The 23,150-nt window shown below is 38.5% G+C and overlaps 1 protein-coding gene across 6 annotated transcripts in view; it reads right to left on the bottom strand.

Annotated features, from left to right (window-relative positions):
• The window catches only part of INPP4B (inositol polyphosphate-4-phosphatase type II B), a 345,020-nt gene that overhangs the window by 186,101 nt on the left and 135,769 nt on the right, over window positions 1–23,150 (bottom strand). The gene's annotated exons all lie outside the window — the stretch shown is intronic.

Genomic DNA, 23,150 nt, shown 5'->3' on the forward strand with positions numbered 1-23,150 from the left:
TGAGATTTCGTTTCCACTAAAAATACTTGCAGCTTCTGCAAACCTCCCTGCCAGAGGCTCATCAGCTCCAGTATATGAATGTGCGTGCGCATATGCGCACACACACTGCAATGGTAGGTAATTTTACATAAGCACTCATTTAATTTGCCAGGAAATCTCTCGTAGCAGCCTAATTTGATCATCTCTTGTCTGACAATTTTCACAGTACATGACCATTTTAAACACATTCTAAGCCAGTTAAATGCTATCAGTGATTTGGTTAGTTTATATAGTCTGATACTACATTATGAACTTTTTTAGTAGAATTAATATTCGAGTAAAAATCTACAAACCTAAAAGCAGACAGCAAAATAACCAATTCTTTTGTCAGTGACTGGCATATAAATGAGAAGAATAATTGTATTCTGGCTATATGACATCATTATTAAAACTCATTCAACCAAATAAATATAGAGAAATTCAGTTCTTGTTTAATAATTCATTTTTATCCTGGGCTCAGAGTCATGCAGGTGACTGAATTCACTCTTTAGAATCACACACCTCATGCCTTCTAACCAAAAGGATGAAAGCACCAAAGAAAAAAGAAAAGGAGGAGGAAAGAAACAATGCACCATTAGCTGCTCTGCAGAAGGGATGTAGACTAATGGGGCATGCATTGGCTCAAATGCAAATCCCATCCACCTTACGTTCTTCAATAAGGAATATGCAACAGTGAATACTGTGATAGGATCTACCCAGCCTTTTCCGCAGTGCATCAAACTGCACTGGGATCTTGGAAGCCTGAGGGAAGAAAAGAAAAGCCTACGGTTTTGGAGAGGCTAATTGTCAAGAAAGAGCTGAGGACATTTTCTAGCAGTCACTGCCAACTGGGAGCTTCCTCAAGTGCAGCTGACCTTTAACATTTTAAAAGGCGAGTCAGATTATCCTCACAGCAAGCAAACCTGGTCTGATGAGAAGCCAAGGCAAGGAAAGCTCTGCTACATACAAAAGGCAAACTCAGCTTGGTTTATACTTCTTTTTCTTTGGGCTTGGACCTGCTGCTTGAGGAAATAAAAGGAAAACTGGCTGAAGCTTTTTTACCACTCTTCCGTAACAGTTAAAAGGGAACAAGGAAACAATTAAACCTAACCTTCACAGAATATTTTGAAGTTTTTGCGTTAGCCCGAATTGCCAATGAAATCTCTTGGTAGACAGTCTCAAACTCACTCTATCATAATTTGGTGGTACAAGTGGGGTAAGAACAAAGTTTGTGCATGATGAAGTCTTTATGTAACAACTGATATAACAGCGCCAGACTCAAATAGCAAGCCAGCAATTCCTTGCTACTAAGGCTCACCGCGTTATTGAAACAACTCTAAATGTTAGCACTACTTGATATGACCTGAAGAATTATATGAGTAGATTTACTGAAAAGCAGTTAGTAAAGCACAAAATATTGGGCAGACACCTACCTATTTGAACTATATCCTCTCTAACGCTGACCACAGATGCAGTATCAGATCATTGAAATTTCCAGATACAGACATTTCCCCCCACAAACCCTCATCTTATGCCACCACCCAATCCTTAAATGTTCCACTCTATCATGTTTTTAGCATACAGCACAGTAAAGCACAGTTTCAGAGGAATGGCAAGGGGGCTCATGTTCACTACAGGGAGTTGGAATACTGACAGATATAGTCAAGTTTTTCACACCCACCACAAAGGAAGGCTAGCCAGCACACAATTCAATGGACCTCCAAAGATGAGCAAAATATACCAGAAGGGAAAAACAGAAAGGGACAGAAACTTAGGAAAAACAAAACTAAAGCCCCCCAAAACCCCACCAGTGACTCTGGCAGGAACCCTACAGCTGAACTTTTGTAAAAAGTACTAGTGCGTGATGAATGGAGGTAAATCCCCCATAAATAATGGTTTGATTTACTTGTGGGATATCTCAAATACATTAATTAGATGGGACTAATTCTTTTAGCAGCCAAGAGCACAGGCTTTTATCCTATTGATAAATCTTTAACAATAGGAAGAAGATCTGCACTAAGTGGCCACCACCTTGATGATATCTGAGCATAGGAGACAATTAATTTCTGTGATAGTAGGGCAATCCAGTTATTAGCTCATTTTCCTGTAAAAAGGCAGTTTAGCAACATGATCTTGAATTTCATTGGCTAGAGTTGACATGAAGATAAATCATCTGCATATCTCCAATGGGGAGGATCAGCATAAAGTATCAGAACTCTTTGGGAGATCCCAATGCAGAAGGATACATGAAATACAATGGAACCTGCATGTACTTTGATGACAGAGTTATTTGTCTGTATTATGGCATTGGGCTACTGCTGTTCACAGCTACACTTTCAGTCAGAAAGGACAGTCAATAAGGTTGTCACTGGCAGAGAACTGAAGATTTGGTGGGACACAGAATTTGTCAGTTTGAGCCACAGTGCATCACTTCCCTTAAAAACAGCCCAACTGAAATGCTTAACAAAACATAAGGGCTACTTTTAAGCTGATGCCGAAGAACAGAAGTTTGTTATACCCTGTTCACAGCCTGGCAAGTTCCACAGCCCCACACTGCATTATTGTCCTTTGAACTACTGTACTAGCAGTATCTCTGAAAATCTTAGGTCTTCTCAACACTCTTTGGACAAAGTGAAACATTACATGGCTGTGAAAGTGAAATACCAGCTATATGTTATATATTTAAACACATCTGTTGGGCATTATTGACAGACTACTCAAAAAGAAACTGATGAAAATACAAACATGAAAGGCATATTATGGCTGTTTTCTTAACTGCAAATGTAACACAGTGAAAGCAGGTGACAACATCAATGCACTTTCCATCATAACCTACGCCCAAGCAGACCATATACATAGGTCGCATTACTTTTCAATACTTCACTATGCTTGAATTAATTCTGGAAAAACTCATCAACAAAACTCAGTGAAATGAAGTGACAGCTTATACTTATATGCCAAAAGTATATGAATCTACTCATTGTGACTGTTGACTCAGTGTGTAAAAGCCTGAGTCATCCATTCCCCTGGTGATCCCATCTCTGCTAAGCCTATCAGTGTGCAATGAATGTTTAAGGAAGAACTGCATTAGGAATAATTTATGTTTTTATATCAACAAAGAAAAAAGTTAAGATGGCAGGAAGAAACAACTCCTCTACATACTAAGCAAAGAAAAAGAAGGAAAGAAAGACAGCAAAGTTATCACTATGTGTAGAGCAAGATGAAAGGCTGCAAGGAAAAAGAACTACTCTAGAATACATTTACAAATACTTATGTATTTTACAAAGTTCTGTGGTCTACATTTAAACCTGTCTTACTATTTAAAATGCCTTAAAACAGATAACATTTAATCAATGTTATCCTTCAATACTTCTTTTCTAAAGAATAAAAGCAAAGAGAATATTGTTGTTTCATTTCCTCTACTGTTGTTGTTCTACTATTCAAACTATAATATTTTTCTTACATGAATCACAGTAAACAAGTGCTCCATTTCTATCAGTCATGCCCGTACATTGTCCTGTACATTCCAGTACCACTACGATGCACACACCCCATGTGTGCTCTAAATGCAAACAGCATGAATAGATGTTTGATTCTTAAGTCCTGCCACATTCAATAATTCACTGTTCTCTACGCTGCACTAACATGCTGGCTGTGCCCTTCATCCTTCTGTGTGCATGTGTGCACAGGTAAAGACAAGAGAAGAGAAAGACTGGTTACTGTTTCCTCAAAACTGGGCTATGCTGTAAACACAGTAGAATCTTGCTTCATGGTTTCAGTGACCAATTCATGGGATCAGGGAGAATTTTCTAAAAGTGTTACCTGAACGGAAGAACAGAGCACAGAGAGAAAGACCAAAAAAATTCAATGACTATATAACAATAACAAGGGAGAAAACAAATAAAACAAAAATCAAGGCAGATATATAGCCTGGAAATTCATCATCTACCTTCCCAGAAACTGTAACAATTCTGACCAGGTGTTCAGCACTGCTCCAAGCACTAAGCCCACTGGAGCCAGAAGAAATTAATCTGGCAGAGAAATAGAGAGAATGCAGCATGTCCCAGAACTGAAAAAGATCCAGTAGCTGGAACAAACGACAGGGGCAGAGGGACTGAAAGACATTCCCAGCTCAGAGTTCACAGAGTTGTTTAGGAAGGAAGCCAAGGACTAGCCCAATAATTGGGAAATGGCATTGAAATTAATAATGTTTATTTTTGTTAGTGGGGGAAATTACAGCACATTGGTGAAAGTCTTCCCAGACTAGGAATTCACACAATGCATGTATTAACCTACATGGCAATTTGCGAGGTAGCTTTTTCTCTAACCAGTGACAGAAATGACATTTCCCACAGCCTCATTCCCTCCCATTTTCCAAACCAAAACAGATTCCAAGGGGCTGGCAAGGGACAGGAATTAACCAGCATAGCCCTGTTGTCTCCAGGGCACAATATTTTGTATGCTGTCAAAACAGAACAGAGAATTAGTAGTATCTGAAGACAAGGGGCATGGCAGAAGCCTGTGTGTCTCACACACATATGTGAACATAATGTTCAAAATTTTTTTTCATTTCATTGGCATTGCAGCAGCATTATTATCCCAAAGCAACTTAGTTTATAAATAATAATGTACAGTCTGTCTTGATAGACTAATTAACTGAGGTGCAGCTATTCCTTAGTGGGCAAAAGGACAGATTAAATAAGAGAACACTACATTCAGAGCTGTGCTACATGCAGAGCACTAAACAGTACACAGTTTTCTTTCCTCCACCCTGGGGGAGTGTTGAGGAGGGTGGGGAGGCGTAAGAGAAGAAAGTACACATCACCGCTGCTTCTGCCTCTGCTGAACACACAGCACTAACCAAGCTTGCTGAAAAGAATACCTTCAGTCAGGCACACATAAAGGCTTAGGAATAATCCAACTTCATAACGTACAGGAAAGCTTTGGCCATACTTTTGAATCAGAAGCATAAATGCAACTGAGAGAGGAATGACAACAGGACAGCGATGTATTCTCTGCGTGGCACAACATGTCTGAAAGCAAATGAGACAAATGTTTGGGGATTGGTATTAGCACAGAATGGTGTTAATGAGCACCCATCCAGCTAGTGCTCCATAATAAATATTATTCATTGGTTTATCATAAATACTACTAATTAGTTGTCCCATTCATGTGTCAGCAGGAATGCTTCAGTTTGCTGGTGTGTAAAGAACACCTCTACCTAGGGACCAAAAGAACAGAGAAGTTACTCCCACAACAATTTGCAATGCAGACTCGCAGTAAAATTCACTGTACAACACTAAATATCACAGGATGCAGCCATAGGAATTATAATATCCACGTTATCACAAAACAAGGGCGCAGTTACATAGTCATGGAACAGGTACGTATTAGGAGGGACACTCATTAACATTAGTAACTAAGAGAGATGCTCAGACTTGGGTAAACTCTGCAATGAAAAGAATACAGAATAGAAGACTACTTTTGGACCACATACACAAATAAGTAAAGATCCACTCATTTTTACCTAAAAAAAGGTCCAAGATCACTGTTCCTGTCTCTGGAGATGAGAGGCTTGTATAAAAATAAAATACATATCTGTTCTCTGGAATGTACAGCTGGTTGCTAAAGTACCCTAGTTATATCTCAAGGAAATGCACATACACAAAGCAGTTACTATCCTTCAGGGGATGCCTGTAATTAACAGAGGGAAGAAAACTTCTACCAACAGTCCAAGGAGAAAGAGATGACAGGGAAGTATTATCAGATTAAGCATAAAGAAAGATATGTTTATGACATCTCTACAAATAAAGGTTTGGGAAAAAAAACCTACAAACACCACCAATATTAGCAGTACTAATTAGTAAGTAACATATCAATATGTTGTCCAGAAAAACACCAATCATTGCCCACTTAATTTGCAGCTAAAACACCACAACTATTTAGGATTCATTGAAGTAAGATACAATGAGTGCTGCTGGGGGAGAATGGTGTATGCTGATCAAGGCTAGGGATAAATGATCATACCAAGGAGTTGAGATTCCAGCTGCACTCATCATCCTATTTGCATATGAAGTGATAAATCTGGTTAGAATTACCACTGTGAAAATCAGAAGTGATCTATTTCAGAATAAGTTCTGCCCACCCTGGGTTTTTGCAGTACTAAAGAAATTTTAGGGTTTGTGTCTTCTGTGTTTTACTGAAAGTCTCATGCTGGACTAGAGCATTAAGCAGAGCACTTTCAAACTGCATCCTTCTTTCTCCAAGAAGGTAAAATAAATGCAAAAGGCTTAGACTGTAACTTTGCATTGCCATTACCAGCAGCAATAATAGCCATTTCCTGAGCATGGGTTTCATTTCTTAAGACATGTTAGAACAGGCCTATTTCATATTGCAGCTTTGCTCTTCAGCCTGGACAACCCCAGTTATTTATAGAGTTTAAGTATGATAGATGCAAGAGTCTCAGGAAAGGGGCTGACTGGATCAGCGTACAGCTCACAGGCATATTTCCACTGCAGAAGTGAATGCACGGTTACATGTGTTAACCATCCATTCAGTGCAATTTACATTTTGGTAGTGCATTAATCCATTGCTAATGTTAGACGATCTGTTCCAGCACATTCACTGCTAATGCTCATGCTCCTCCAGCTTTATTTACAATTGTGTATAAGTGACTTCTCCCACCTCTGTGCTCTAGACTTAAGCTACACAACAGCAATGACGTCACGGAAATTAATTTCTACCTTTGCTCAGAACAGCTGGCTCCTTAAGTTATGAAACAAACTGCTCTTGATCAATATTTTTAAACTCCTTTAATTTTTGAAACTATATCTGAGAATGTAAGCATGTCTGTGTATCTTTTTCATGTAGTGCTATACTTCAGTTGTAAAAATTTACTACTTCCAAAAAAGACTGCTTTTCTTTACTGAGCACGCTGTGCCTCTACCAGCACAGAGAACTCTGTTTTTCTGAGATGCTGCAGTAGTCTAATGAGAGCAAAGCAGAGAGCTTGCTGTTGCTCTAGATTCTCAATTACCCTCTTTACCTTTGTCCAAAACTATTCTGCTCAGGCACTGCCTATTAATGATATTTATGCTCTGACCGGAAGGTGACTTCAGTTCTCTGGTGAGAGAAATAAGGAAAGAAAAAAAAAAAACACAAAAAAACCCCAACATGTTTGAAGTCTTACAAAAACTTGTTATATATTACTACACTCCAAAATATATTCATATCAAAATGGATTTTGATACTGTTATTCCAAGGCTGTAATTTATTTTCGTATTGTTGCTATTTTAGAATACCACAAAAGGGTTTATATCTTCTGGAAACAGCTAAATACCATTTCCCCCTTCATTTTTCCCCAATGTTGTCAGATCAAGTATCTAATAAAGAAGTAAACTTGCTGTAATTTCTTTCAAAGATTTCTCACTATCCTGAGGATAGAGTGGTTACAAGTTTAAGTACCAGCTGAAGAATTAGAGGAATAGCAAATGGTACACAGACTTCCCTTTTTCCTTTAACTATGAGTTTCTTTATACTATAAGCTCATAGCAAACATCTAGAGCCTGTAAAAATTTCTTTCAGATTGGATAAATAAAATATGTTCTGCTGGTTCCTAACTTAGTCCATCCTTCAGAAATAAAATAAATGTACAAAAATATGTCAGCAATACCACAAGAAGATGAAAAGAAACAAAAGTGCCAATTCAAAGTTTTCAGTCTGCCACATCTGTTTTTATTATAACAGCATACATTGCTTCCTCTGACATAAGCATTTATACACTGCCATACCAGTCGTCAAGTGAAGCATTATGTGGTTTTGATCCTCAGTGTGCAGTATTACTTTACAACACTGAAGAGACAGTCCTTTTCTCCAACACGTAAAGAAAATTCAGCTGTTGCTTAGCCTTACTCCAAATCCATGTCATCACATACAACTTTACAACATACTTTCAGGCTTGGTGAGGAAAGAAGCTTCCCTTGCAAAATAAAGGAAAGCAATCAGGCAACACAGTCCAGCAACTACAGCAGACAACAAACTTCAGAAGGAACTCTACACAACCTGGCATCTTTTAGGATGCTTCTTCACTGCAGTACAGCTGCTTTGAGCAGCTGTAAGTGAGCTACTCTGATTAGAAGTCCAGCTACAGGAGCCAAGTCCTCTGTAGGGAGTGATCCACCCCTCTTCTTTGGCATGCCATACAGCCCGGACAAGACTTCGGGGTCCCACAACTATGTTGCTGTTACCACCCAAGCTAGCTGATGTTAACCAAGTACATCTAAACAATAGTGCAGTTAGAGGCTACGTTAAGGAAGTCCCTTTCACAAACTTCTCTGGAGCCAGCTCTCTAACTAATTATAATCTAATTGACTACATGGCCATAGCCCTGTTACCCATGAGACACTGCTAGTGAATAAAACTATTCATTTCTTCTTTAAGTGAAAATGTTACATAGTAAAGGCAATCATGATGAAGGTGCCAGGACAAGATGCAGTAGGGAGTTATATTAACAATAGTTACTCACAAAAGAAAAGACTGTCAATAGTTAGACTTGCAAGCAAAGCTATTGCTCTACTGTCTAACCAAACATCCTTTAAGACTCATTTGTCTGAAAAGATTTGTGTTCCCTTCCTTTACATATGCCAAGGATGGAGCCTCCAGTGAAGGATGAGGAAGTGATGTAGCATTGATCAATTTCACAAAGATTCCTAAAAAAACCCGATACCCAAGGGAGCACGGCAGAAAGGTTTGAGCACTGTACTACTCTCCATGTGTAGTGCTCAAATGAGGCAGAACATGGCCTTTAAAAGAAGTAGGCAGGGTATTAATGAGCTGCATGATTGTACTGTTGGGTTGATGCTTTTTTAATCCCCCATCCCCATTAGGATACTAACCACTAGACTGATTCACAATTGGTTCCTGTTGCATAGGTGCCTGTCAAATGTTGAAAACGACTAGTGAGTCTCTGTCTAAAGAGTCCTCTACAGAAAAGAGGAAGCAAAGCACTCCTCCCTCCAATACACCAGAGGCCATCTTTTAGCAAAACAAAACCCACGCTCTTTGACATGTCTGAGAGGAAACCAGACTAAAATGTACTTCAAAGGCAAGGCAATAAGAGCAAGACACACTTTTAATCAAAGGAGAAAATAGATTTCTGCAATCCAGAACAATCACTTTTAGCCCTGTAATGATTAAATTTCCTAGTCAGGAAATGCATGATAAATGCTAAGTAATCTGTATGCAAGCTGTAGTTAAAGGAAGAAGATGTTCTAATATAAGTAAGACTTGTCTGAAAAGGTGGCAATTCTGGATTAATACCTAAAATAGAGGTCCAAGTAAGAGACAATGCTTTAGTCCTCAGGGGATTTTTGAAACAGCCATTCTGACAAACAAATTAGGATTACTTTAATAGCATGGCACCTGCAAGAGACAGCAAAGTATAACCCCCTTCACAAGGAATTAAATACATATATATTTGTGTATTTTCACATAAATCACAGAGTCCAGAAATAATAAAAGTTCACAGATCAAGGGTTGTGTCAGAGGACAAGTTTCAAGGAATCCACCTCCCATGAACGTTTTGGAGTAGTTTACTCACATATCCTGAAGAAATATTCTCTACTCCTAAACTTCTCCAAAATGTGCGTCTCAGCCATGAGAACTCTGTTGGTACAGACACACAGCCTTTAAAAAAGTACAGGGTAACAAATACCATACTGACTGTAGCTGTTTTGACACACTTAGATGTCATTTTAAAGTAACATGCTTAAAGCAGCATATACATTTGTATTTCCAGTTTCTTCAAAATCAACACTGAGCTCGCCTCTCAAAATACTGGCCTGTAATTATTGCTCTAAATTGTTAACTCATAGATCTACAAAATGTCTGCAGCTTGTATTTTGAGACATATCTAAAAGGGGGAGACATTAACGATTAGCCCAGCATACTGCATGCTAAACCAGAAGGTTGGCTCCTTATACTGTAAATTGACTGTCATTCCAGCAGGAGTTTCCTCAAAGGTGAAAAACTGCTGTTTACACATTACAATACTATGCTTGAAACTGCCTTGGTTTTGATGTGTTGACATACATAAAGACATAGCTGACTTCTTCCCAGAGAAATAATTTCAAATTATGTCAACTCTTTTGTACAAAGAAATATTAGTAAAAAATTAAAGGGGGGGGGGGGGGGAGAGAGAGAAAAAAAAATCCTTCATTTTGTAGAGAGACTCCCTGGCAGATTTGAGATTTAAATCCAGGATGACCTAGGTATTGCTGCTCTTCATCTCAACGTGAGCACATTCAGATCTCAAAGTTGAAAACAGTACTAGCCCATTTTAGTTTTTAAAGCAGCTCATTTACAATCCCACAGCCAACAATCCTCAGCTTCTTCAGTATGAAGAAGTCTGGTCTTCAAAGAATGCCAAGACCAAATTCTTCTTAACTCATCATAATGAAATTCTGTACACATTCAATCCCTCAGAAATCAATCTTATACGCAACAGGATTTCAGATTAAAGTGTCAGCTTTAACTTGTTTTGAACATTGGAACATATATTTCACAAGACAGAGAGGCGCTTTTTTTAAATTTAGTTCAATGTATTTAAATTTCAGTTTCATATTCCACATAACAGGGAAAAAAACACACTAAAAATATGGTTAATCGCAGTAATTAAAGTATCCATAACTGTACTAGAAACTTTATTATCCACAGGAGGTGGGACTAAAACAATGAAGAAAAGCATTCTTAAGCATTTTGTTTTCAGCAAAGCCCTTCCAAGCACCTTAGGTTGATCTGCTTGTCATACTGCATCCACTGTTGTGTGGGATTTTGTGGTGCTGCATTTAGGAGAATTCCATTTTTTTCAGGGCCTGGAGGGGAACCTCATTTTCAAGTCAAATTTCACTGCAGGACATGCATTTCAAAACTTCCTAAAATAAGTACATCTATAAGTAATGTGTTCAAAAAGAGAGGATGACTTCAGTCCTCTATTAATTAGATGTTTTGCTTTTTATGGAACTTCTGTTTCCACATATGAGGATTAAAAATAAAGTCCATTGGGAAACCTTTTATAACATGAAAGTATTACTGCAATTATTTCTATATGCACATTTAGAGATGTATTTAACAACTGCCATTTGAAAGACAAATGTTCAGTTAACACAGTGCAGTACCATTGGAGTCAAAAAAGTCAAGAGCTACCACGCTTTGAATTACTTAAAAATGTTTCAGTTAACATATTATTGGCCTAACAAAATATAATTGTTTCACGTCTGTTTAGTCATTACCATTCTGCACAACATTAAGCATGAGCTACATGACTACTGTAATCTGTAAATAATTTGCTTGCTTTTTGTCTCCCACATGATCTATACTCTTTTAGAATTTTAAGGTGACTTCATCTTCAAGGAGAAAGACACACAAGGAAAGAGATGCAAGGAATTCTCTAGACAATTCTTCATGAAGTGTTTTACAGACTGGGCTGAAGGTTAGAAAAGACCAACTGCAAAAAGTGACAGCAAAAAGTCGAGCGTAAACTCACAAAAAGACAGAAATGTCCACAAGTGGGTTTTAAACAGAACACTCTAAGCCTCCACACACCTGCTACCTATCTTTGGAGGTATTTAAAGTCTCCAGGTATTTAAGCTTTCAACTGTAAGAGGTCCCTACATGCCTGCAGGTTGGCTTCTGGGCACATCCTGATGCCTCTGCCTTGACAATGCTGAGCAGCTCCGAGCCTATCTCTAGCCCTGTCAGGATTTGCTAACCACACACCTATCTTGACAGCCTCAGGCTGGCAGGCAGTGGCAGGGCACAGCTGCTAGTCCACAGTCTGCAAAAAAATCACTGTTGATTTCCTTCACAACAGACCCAGCGGGAGGCCGAAGGAGAAATGGTGCCAGCGCCCCTTTTAATTCAACAGAGCACTGGACCAGAAAGAGGTCAGATACAGGGAACATTCACAGGTTTATCATTCTGCCCACCTCTAACATAGCAGCTACAAACCACAAAAAGTTGCCAATTAGCACATAAGAGAGTGCATACAAGCAGATACACAAGTCCTCCTCTTGAAGCTGTCCCACCTTGATTTAAAAAAAAGAAGACTTACAGGCAGCAGGTGTAGAGGGGACAAAAAGTAATCTGAAAACTAACAGCAGTATTTTACATACAATATTTTACATTCAATTGTCACTGAATTTGGGTCATTGTCTATGGTGACTCCAGAACTCAGGTCCAGCCCACTGGAAAAAGGGCACTACTCACTAAACAGTCATCCTCAGCTTATTTTGTCTGTGATCCAAAATTCTTTTATTTGTGGAGAAAGGGGAGAGAGTTTAATCTCAGGGCAAAAACGTCCATTTCAATTTTATTCCTGGCCAACACCACTGCTGCTACACATTCAGTAAACATTCTGCTTCAAGCTTGCACTTTGCAAGCATTCCACTAGTAGGTCTTCCCTGTGAGAAAATACAGAAAAAAATAAACAAAACTTTCCATGCAAATGTACGCAAAAATCCATAAAAATGACAACCAAAAAGATATTATCCCAGGCCAAGAGCATTCACAAAACTTTAATTCCACATTTGCTCAACCCTTTCCATTCTTTGCCCAAAAAGCAAGGCAATTCAGGCTGCTGTTACATCCTTATGTGAGGCACATTAAATACAACCTAAAGGATTTAATAGCAATGCAAGAGTGGAAGTTACCTAAAACTGCTTGAGTCTACATAGACGGCAACAATTTTAAACAGTCTACTTTCAATATAATTATGAGGGACTATTTAGAGACCCTGAAGAATTTCTAGATCAAGGCAACATATGGTACAGAATGTGACAAGAGTCCATTGCAAACGAATCACTAATAGCAAGCTCTAAGAAGCCCCAAAAATCCTGTTGGAAAGTTACATGACAAATCCCTGCCACATAGATCACAGAATCAGTCTTGAGCTTACCTACTCAAACCCTCATGCCCAATCAGGGTCAGCTACAGCAGGTTACCCAGGGCAGCCTCCCATTGGGTTTCGACCATCCCCAAGAATGGAGACTTCACAACCTCCCTAGGTCATCTGTGCCAGTGTTTGACCAACCTCACAGTAAAAAAAGTTGGAGTGAGGTGGGGGGGATGTTCTGATTGAATTTCCTGTGTGCTTAACTTCAGTCCATAGTCTCTTCATTCTTTCGCTGGGTATAACTAAGAAGAGTCTGGCTCCCTCTCCTGCAATCTCTCCCACCAGGTATTTAGACACATGGATAAGATCCCCCATGAGCCTTCTCTTCTCCAGGCTGAGCAGTCCAAGGTCTCTCAGCCTCTCCTCATATGAAGGATGTTCCAGTTTCTTAATAATCTCCAGTCCCTTAATCATAAATGTTACTTTTGGCATCCCAACTGAACCTGTCCAAGAATTCCAAAATACAAGCTATTTCTTGTACCTGCTAGAATAAATCCCAGGACTGTAAGGGGCATTGGACAGCAGCAGAGAAAATAAAGATTTCGGCCACTAAAGCACAAAACCGGGAATGCTGATAATGGCTCTTAAGCAAATTTAGTGGGATATACAATTATTTTTTTTTAAGTAGAAATAAAGTTTAAAAATTTAATGCTACCAGGCATTGCAGTTTGACAAAATAAAGCCCCTCTATCGGGAGAAGCAGTGTCGTTTTAAAGGATTTATGAAAATGTAGTTCATTCTTAGTAACGAAGCTGTGGAGTAGACTAATGTCTATTGCTGAAGATATTCTGCAGCCACTGTATGCCTTCTAAGGCCTCCCTGACAATACCATGGTCAAGGAATTAAAAAAAAATAATAAATAAAAAAATCAATCACATCCTGAATAGTTAAAATGTCAGCTTCCTGGGAGGTAGGGAAAGCTTGGAAGAAGGCAGAGGTGCCAGGACTGCCATCCAAATCTCTGTTGTAGGTAAGGAAGTCTTATAGAGCTTTCTATAAGAACAAAGGAATAACTCATCCTTATTTGGCTTGTTGCTCTCTGTGTATAAATACCTGCAACAGAAATTACTCTCAATAAGGATCTAAATAGTCCTCTGCATTCAAACCAGTTTCCTGGATCCACAGAGGAATCAGTCATGGACTCATTACGTATCAGGTAAGCACAAAGCCATCAGGTCATATAAGAGCTGTACCTGTGGACGTGTTGATCATGCAATGGGAGAGTGTGCTCAGTGCCAGTCTCATCTAGGAAGATGCTGCCCACAAAAACTCCTTCCATAGCAAAGAACTGCTAGGTAAGCCATTGTTCTCCCCTTCTCAGCTCAGCCACTGAACTCTCACACACCTCTGCCACTCGCTCTATTCCACCACTCTGACACCCTGAAGACAAAAGGTGTAATAGGCTACGTGCATGCGTACACACAAACACCCCCCCCACACAAATCAAGTCTCCCTCTACATGGGAGGCATACTAGGGAATCCAAAGACACTCATCTGAGAGAGCAAGGTTCAAAAATTGAACTGGAAAGAGTGCAGTTTGGCAAGACAAATAGGAGAAAGTATGCACAGTAGGCGGTATATTTTTGGGGAGAAGCAGGAAGAGAAAAATAATGAGGAAAAAGAGCAGCAGTATGTGCCAAAAATAACTTCTCTCTAACTTAATGATCTTTATTCCTACATTCCTATGAACTAGCTTAAAAATACCCTAGAAACACAAGTTTTCAGTTTCATCAGAATAATTTAAGTTTGTCATGCTAAGTAACACCAAGCTGTTGTAATTAATCTGCTTCCACTACCCAACCCCACTGGGGCACTGAACTAGCACCCAAGCTCACAAAAACCATTACAGTTTTCAACATAGACACAACCTTAACCCTTTGAAATTTTGCATAGAAGGAATTTTGCAAACGTGAGACAACATTTACAAAGTCTATGAGAATAATGTGAAGTAGACAAAAAAAGTGTCATTTTCAATATCAAGAAGAAACTGATTTTACTAAGAAGCCTACCAGTTTTGTTTAAGATTTGAAAAAGAAAGGTTCTTCCTAGTCTTATCCTCCTTTTTCCCTAGCCTTGTAGATGCAGCAGTTTGCCAACTCTGACAAGATTTCAGAATTTGTACATTTCTGACAGAATTTAATCCTATTATCTGCTGCATCACTCGAGAACTAAGATGATAAAACCCTGCCTCTCAGAATTGTTAAATTCAAAAAAAACCTTTCAACTGTTCAATAGCTTTTCAAATTCAGGTATCTACAAACTCCTCTCTAAACAGATTAGCCATAGCTATTCAAAATTTATCTCTAGATAAGCATTTATATCAAAATATGTGAGAGTTGCTGTAAGAATCTTTATTCTATTAGATTTAAAAGTTTCCCTTAGTTGCAGCCCTGATTTATACACATTTGTATTTACAAGGCTGTCATCCACTTTGTTCTGGTAGTTCAACTCCAAACTTTTTCTTAAAAGCAAAAGCTTCCAGAAACAGAAGATACTTAAATTTCATAGAACAGAATGGAAGAAAACTGCCTGAAACCCAGTTTGCACCTGGGTTTACTAATACTGATACCCCAAAATATCCTCATGCTACTTACTACTCACATCAGTACATCAGTGGATTCCTCTACTCCATCATAGTGGAATATGCTCAATCAGTAATGATTTAGTCCCTCATGGCTGGTTGATCATGCGCTCTGACCCACTTCAGAGCAAATAAACATCCCTGCATTTAATGAGCCCTCTGTGGTGACTCATTGCTACATAGCATAACCTACACAGAAATTGAATTTACACAAGTCATAGCTGTTTAATAAGTATCATTAAGTAGCAGTGGATGCTGACAAGTTAAAAATATTTCTGTGACTACTTCTATCACAAATTACTTCTTACTGACACTGAAATTAAGTAGATAACTCAGTTAACAAAAAAGAGTAATGCTGTACTAGATATAATGGGTTGTCAGCAATGATCATATATATTAACTACATATATAGAATAGATATCTATATACCTCTGTATATGGATATATAGATATTCTACAAAGAAATATATTTTATGTCTAAAGTATATTACATTATAGAAAGAATTTTTCAGATTCTCTCAGTGTGCGAGAAGCAGGCAGAACACTAATGGAACATCTTCCCAAGTTTCATTACTGAGGATTTTTGAGTCCTTGCATATTCAGCAATACAATTAATACAGAGTAATATTTAAGGTTCATGACAGCATGCTGCTTCTCTAGCTGCAATGCAAATGAAGACAATCCCTGCCCTAAAGGGATGAAGGATAGATTTCTAAAATTACAGTAGTGCCTATAGATACAGATTTGAAAATCTGGCCTAATTCTCTAGGTCTCAAACCCAACATATCTGGAAAAACTGAACAAGGATACGAATTTTTGAAAGGACTATGTTTTTGAGCTTTTTGGTGGTTTTCCCTCCATTTTCTGGATTTGTTTCTTTCAGAATTTTTTTCCCTGTGTACATAACACATTCTTAAAAGAGGTTTTAATACAGTGAACATTGTAGGTTAGCAAACCATGATGGTATAATACATTATGCATAAAGTGAGGCTGAATATAATGAATGAAATTTGAAAGACAAATAGAGAATGCAGGCTGACACTGCCAAATGGAATGGGACAACCTTCTGCAAGAAGTAGGCCGAATATGCTCAAAACAAGAGTCATGCAAGACTAAAAGATGGCAAGATTTTAAAGGGAAAGCACACCCATACATTCCCTTTGTACTTTTAGTTACTTCAGTAGTGGCATTATGACTACTTCATTACAACAAAATGGCCTAAAATTACAACATCATAATGGTACTATCCAGACAGTTTTGGCAGTACCACTGAAAAAGATAGTCCTTTTCTCTGACAGGGTATGCAGCATGCAAAATTCAGGAGCGATGCTTTACTTTTGAAGAGCTGCACAATGCCGAAGGAGCAGACCTTCAGAAAGCTGTCTAGAAAAACAGTTACGTTTAGTTTGGCAAGGGCTATGACAGAAGCCCAAAAGCCTTCTCAAAAGCTAACAAAGTATTGTGGGAGGAGAGGTGGATAAAGAAGGATGTGGAGTCTTGGCAAATCCATCCTCAAATCACTTTTCAGCAGTGTACACATAATGTCTGCATATAATAAAGAAAGCTTACTCTGAGTGCCCCAGAATGCAGAGCACAGTAAGGAGAGCTTACTCTCCTCAGGGGTCACTAATTCAACATCACTCAACTCTAGGTGATCCCACTTCACAGTTTGCTCGCTACAAGTTATCCTGTTCCATCACCAAACACTCCCAAAAGAGAGGTGACAACATGACATGAAAGGTGATAGATGACCTTAGAACATTTGTGGATGATAGTTTCACCTGTTGCTTTAACTGCACTTAAAACCGACTGAAAGTTAGCTCAAGCTCACCTGCATAAGGTGGAAGAAAAAGGAAACTCCCATAGGAGTTAGTTCAAAAGCACAAGTCCTGAGTCAAAACTACTCAAAACATGCCAACACAGTCTATTAGACTGGGCTTGAAATTGCCACCTCTTTGCAAGGATCCCTTCTGTCAAAAAAAGGTCACCCTAGCGACACTGATTTGCTAAGAATAAAATGCATGTACAGCATCTTATGCTGTAGTGCAAAAGTCTCAAAACAGGCAGAAGCCCAATAAGTAGTTCCCAGAGGACAAAAGAGCATTCTTTCCAATCACTTGATACCTTTTCTACTTAATTTCTTCTGCCCAATTTAACTTGTCTTTTATCTATTTTTTGTTGTTGTTGGGAAGAAACAACATCTAATATACATCAGTAAAACTAGGAAAAAACCTAACTAGCTAGTTTGGTTAAGATGAAATTTGTGTGGGAGAAGAACAAATCAGTGTAAAATTCAGCAAACTTTCAACAAAAAAGGGTGAAATATAAAAATTAAACAAAATTTTAAAAAGCACAAACCCACCCTTCATTTTCATATTTTTGCTAATATTGTTCCTAACATGGCTAACACTTAACTTTATTTGAGGGATAACCACCCTTCAGCATAGAGCGACACTTTCATTTTGATTCACAGAGAAGCGATCACTTTTTACATTTACTCAAAAGTGTGAGGATGACTTTTTTTTTAATTTGGCTAACACAACAAAGTATCAGTTATTCACTAACTTGCAACATAATGAAGCAAAATGATAACTGAGTTAGATGGGAAAATTCTGCTGGGATCAAGACTCTGACTCCAAGTTTGTGGTATGGATAAAAATAGTATTCCTGCTTATCACTCTTCTAGGAACAGCTGATGCTGAAAAAGCTCCAGATTATGTTTCAGAATTGGAAAAATCATTTAGTCATGGTCTTTGAGCAGCACTGATGTACCATTTAGGTTCAGTGTGCAAAGTTAAATCTGCTTCAAGACCTCTTCCAAGGAATGCCTTCACAACACTACTCTGGGAAAAATACGACAGTGAAGAATAAACACTTCTGCATTTACATGTAGACAGCTCTTTTATCAACCCACTATTTGGTAAAATGAAAAAATAAATACACTAAAAGGTTTAATTTTTAATTCTTTCAACTACTTGCTGAAGTTTTCTATGAATTGTGCACTATTTAATGAGATTTTGTAAAAGGACGTAACAGTGAGATTTACATTATTCTATACCTTGAAAAGTACCTAGAGGTTATGCAACAGCAGGACAGTCCATCAAACTTCACTGCCCTAACATACTTCCCAAGAAACTGAAAGCTTTTTGAGATGCTAGACAGGTGCTCTCATTAAAATTAGTACCTGAATATGCCTACAACATGTGCAGAGACATTCCTTTCTACACAGTTATCTAGATTATTATACTACATCCAAAACTGCAGTATCCTTTGCTCTCTCTTCACAACTCTAATCAATTCGACAAATTCAAAAACACTGAAACGTGTCAAATTAATTCTACCGGTCATTGAGGGAATAACAAACTTCCCTTTTAAACTATTTTTTAAGTGTATTTCTCCATATTAACATCATGTTCATTACTGAGTTCATGTTTGAGCACTCTGACTACCAACTGGGCCTTCTGACCTGCTCCCTCATTTTTCTGATTATTGAGTTTTCTTGTGCTGCTTTGTCAGTTCACAATCAAGTAAACACAAATACCTTTAGAGGTGAAGTTTTTAAGAGCTTGTACAATAGGGTTTGCCAATATGCATAATATAATATATTTCCCATAACTATTACATAATACTTCGGCTAAGTTCACATATTGCAAAGTAGCTATGCTGAAATTAACATGAAGTCAGGAACCTACACCATATTTAGTTAGATCTGAGACTCAAGGGCTGGGATATTTTTAAAAAGCAACCAAAACCAATAACCCCAAAATAAACATCTGTAAAAGAACTAATCCTGTGCACTTCAACATCATGGGAAAGATTCTTAGCAGCTTCACTGTTTATTAGATCGGTTTGTTATTTGGGCCCAGGATCTGGTTTCATTCCTTTTGCTCTGCTCCTCCTCTCTACTCAGCACCCTGCACCCTGCTACCTCCTAGTGCTTCATAAAGAAGCACGCAAAACAGAATCACTGGAAAAGCCAAACAAGATAAATCTTGAAAATTAAAACTTCCCAACAGGTACAAGGTTCAAAAACCGGCCGTATTTCTAAAGAGTCCTCAGGAATATAAAAATAAAAAATCTAAGCCTAAAGGAAGCTCTGGCTCCAAAATAAGGAGTGTTACAAGATCAGGTACACTCCTGAAAATGCCAGGTGTATTGCAGTGGAAAGCTGTAATTCAGAAGAGTTTTATCGTTTGCCTTAACCTTAGGAAAACAAAACAAAACAAAAAAACCCCAAACAAACCAACAAACAACTTTACTGAAATTTAAAATAAAATAAGAAGGCAGCAATATTTTGGACATTTTGTAAAGAGAACACTTTCCAGAGTGTTATGGATACAGAATGCATCAAATTAGCTACCACAACAGAATACAAGCCCCTAGGCATGACTTTAATAACATTGTTTCAAAATGTAGTTATCAGAACTTCAAACCTTGAAGAGCAGTATTTAGATACGCTGTCCCTAAATAAAACTCATATTAGGCAGCACGCAAATATTATTAAAAATGCTATATTCCGGTTTAGTTACTGGAGAGTTCCATTTCTGAATCTTATTTATTGACCAACTAGTGGCAGAAGAGTTACAAATTACAACTATGTGATAACTGACAATTTTTTTTAATATAGTTAAAAACACGTATGTATTAACCCATATAAGCAGATGTCTATTTGCACACATATATATGCTATTTAACTAATACAATATTGTTTATATAATGCATGTGAACAAAATTATAGATCGCAGCCTTTCTTTCAAGTCTAGAGACCAGTTATATAGGTTGTTAACTGTTAGATTTGCCTTCCAAATTCTAAATGACAAAGACCAGTCTAATCAAGTTGAAACACCTCTACCGAGCCCTAAGATTCGGTTACCTAAAGTTAGGCACACATCACAGCAGCATGCTTGCTTTGCAGCAAAGCTCGCTCCCTCACCCCTGCTTACCAATGCTTTGGTTCACCTCACAGAGGGGTCTTGGCTAAAGCTAATGCCAAGTCTTTAATTCGACATGAACCAAACTTTGAAAAGGTGAGATCGGCCAACCAGTGCCCTTGGCCTGCCAGCAGCCAAGGGGCAGCTATCTGGCTCGGCTGGCACGGCAAGGCAGCGCACGCCTCCCAGAGACATGCACCAGCCTGTCCGAGCGGGAGTCCCTTCCAGCCCTACCAACAACCAGGTGAACAGCACAGAAGGCATCTTGACTGGCCGCCCTTGCGACAGGTATTTTAACTGGCTGGTCGGGCCAAACAGCACATGCATCCTTCCCAGCTAAACTGGTCCTCTCTGATCAGCAAGAGGCATCTGCTGCGTGCGCGTACGTTTGTACGCATACGAGTAGCACGGTGGTGGTGAGTGGGGTGGCTGGAGCTAGGAAGCGTTGGCATGGGTATGTCGATACTCCAGTAAGAAAGATAACTGTTATGATAAAATTGAAGTCTTCCATGGACCAACTCAGTCACTGGAAGTGGATTCCCCCAATGCAAACGTGATATGCTTAAATATTCAGTATTATTTTAGGATTAAGACGCCAAGAATCAGCTTTGCATAGTTGCCTACCCTGCCAAATATCCCTGACTTACAACACTGGCAAGGAATAGCAGTGAAAATACAAGAGGTTTACACTGTTGCTCTTGTATGTTACCTGAGCAGCAGCTGAAGTCAACGTATAAGATAGCTCACAGAGCTGCAATGACTCAATCAATAATGCTGCAGAACAAACCACGGAACACAAATTCCTGCCAGAAACAGCCAAATGCAAAACACAAATAGAGGTCCGTCCAGCATAAGCCCAAACAAGTCTGAAAATGGCTTTACATTGTTTTTACGCTCCTGCCTGCTGGGGCACATTTATCACCGAAAGCAACTTCTCCTGAAGTACAGCTCATCTAATTTGCAGTCACTGCCTGTAGCGCCTTCCTCCCTCTCCTACGCCACACCAGGGTCATTCTGGGAGTTTGTTATCACTGAAGCACAGCAATTACTAGCTATGCCCAAATACTACAGTCACATCACCTATAAAACGTGTATAGAAAGGCACAGAAAAGTTAAAATTGCTCTTAACAATTATTATCGCATGGTAACTCCCCAGCAGAGAACTAGGCCTTTCTTCCATGCCAACACTTAACAATTTCAGCAGAAATAGTCCCTACAGAAAAAAAAAAAACCTGCTCGACAAAGTTTTTGTAATGCTATAACTGTCTAGATTTTAGAAGGCATACAGGCAAAGCTACCCACATATAGTTAAGGGAATCTAAAAATTATTGTATCAGGCATAACTGCATCTGCCCCAAAGCACACAGCTTTAAGCTATCAGCTTTTAAATCAGCATAGTTACAGCAGTGCACAAGCTGACTGCAACCCAGTTCAAAGGACAGGGCCAGAAAACAGCCTACCATGACGGAATGAGCAAGGTGAGAATCTGCAGGTGTGTTCACTGATGCCATCCTGTTTGCTGTGTTGGGGAGGGTTCTGAGGGTGTGTTGGGGGGGGTTCTGAGGGAGATCTGTTTGTAGATAATTTAAATTCTCCAAATAGTGGAGTTTGATTGATTTTTATATAATAACCTGCTTACAAATGTCGCCATTTCCCTCTCCCTCCGTCTCACATACACACACACTTTTTCAATAGATGTTTTAAAGTGTTTCTGTGGGAGTAAATGTAACAGATATTGAATAGCACTGAGTAAAACTTTCTCAGTGTACAGCTATACAACGAGATGCATATTAGCAGGTTATAGGAATGCAAAAATCATAAAAAATTGGACAAGTTTTAGTCATTTCAGAATATATACAGCATATAGCATCAGATATTTCAAAAGATACATTATTTGCAAATGTGTTATTTTACAGCATACAGAAGCTGGGAATATTCATAGAATCATTTAGGTTAGAAAAGACCCTTAAGATCACAGAGTCCAATAGTTAATCAACTAAACCTAGCTATTATTCTGATTTCTGGTATGGAATTATTGTATTAAGTGCTTCTACAGCAAATAATTATTTCACGATTTCAAAAGCTTCAAAGTTTTTGCACTGAAAGAGCAATGACAAAGTTGAGAATTTTCCTTTCTAAATGGCACAGTTTGGGCTGCAATTATTGTGCATCTTTATCTTGTATTACAAATACATGATCATTCAGTCAGCTTTCTTGACTTACTGAGCAATCTTACTCAGGCTGTATACCTCTGAATAGAGAGGGAGGCTTGAGCTGACAGAACATCTCCTAATACAAAGTTCTATTATATACTATACCACTATACAGTTCTCGTATACTAATTATATTAAGTATAAAAAGAGAAAAATCAGGTGAATGTTTATATTGACTCTTTTCTACAAAGTAATAATCAACACTTTTAAATAAAAGTTTCTTCTAAAGGGACAGAACTTTTACCTGAATAAAATATCTTTTTAAAAACTCCATCTTAAACGTCTTGTCCCAAATACATAATATTTCATAAACAACATTCGCAAAGCTATTAGACAGATTTTCAGCTTGGTAGAGCAGCATAGCGTTAGAGAATTCAATAGATCTTTAGCCATTTCAACCAATCAAGAACCTAAAGTCAGCATTGCAGACACACACACAGGCACATCACCTACCTAGA

Source organism: Accipiter gentilis, chromosome 12 (assembly GCF_929443795.1).
Source record: "Accipiter gentilis chromosome 12, bAccGen1.1, whole genome shotgun sequence".
Classification (NCBI taxonomy): Eukaryota; Metazoa; Chordata; class Aves; order Accipitriformes; family Accipitridae; genus Astur; species Astur gentilis.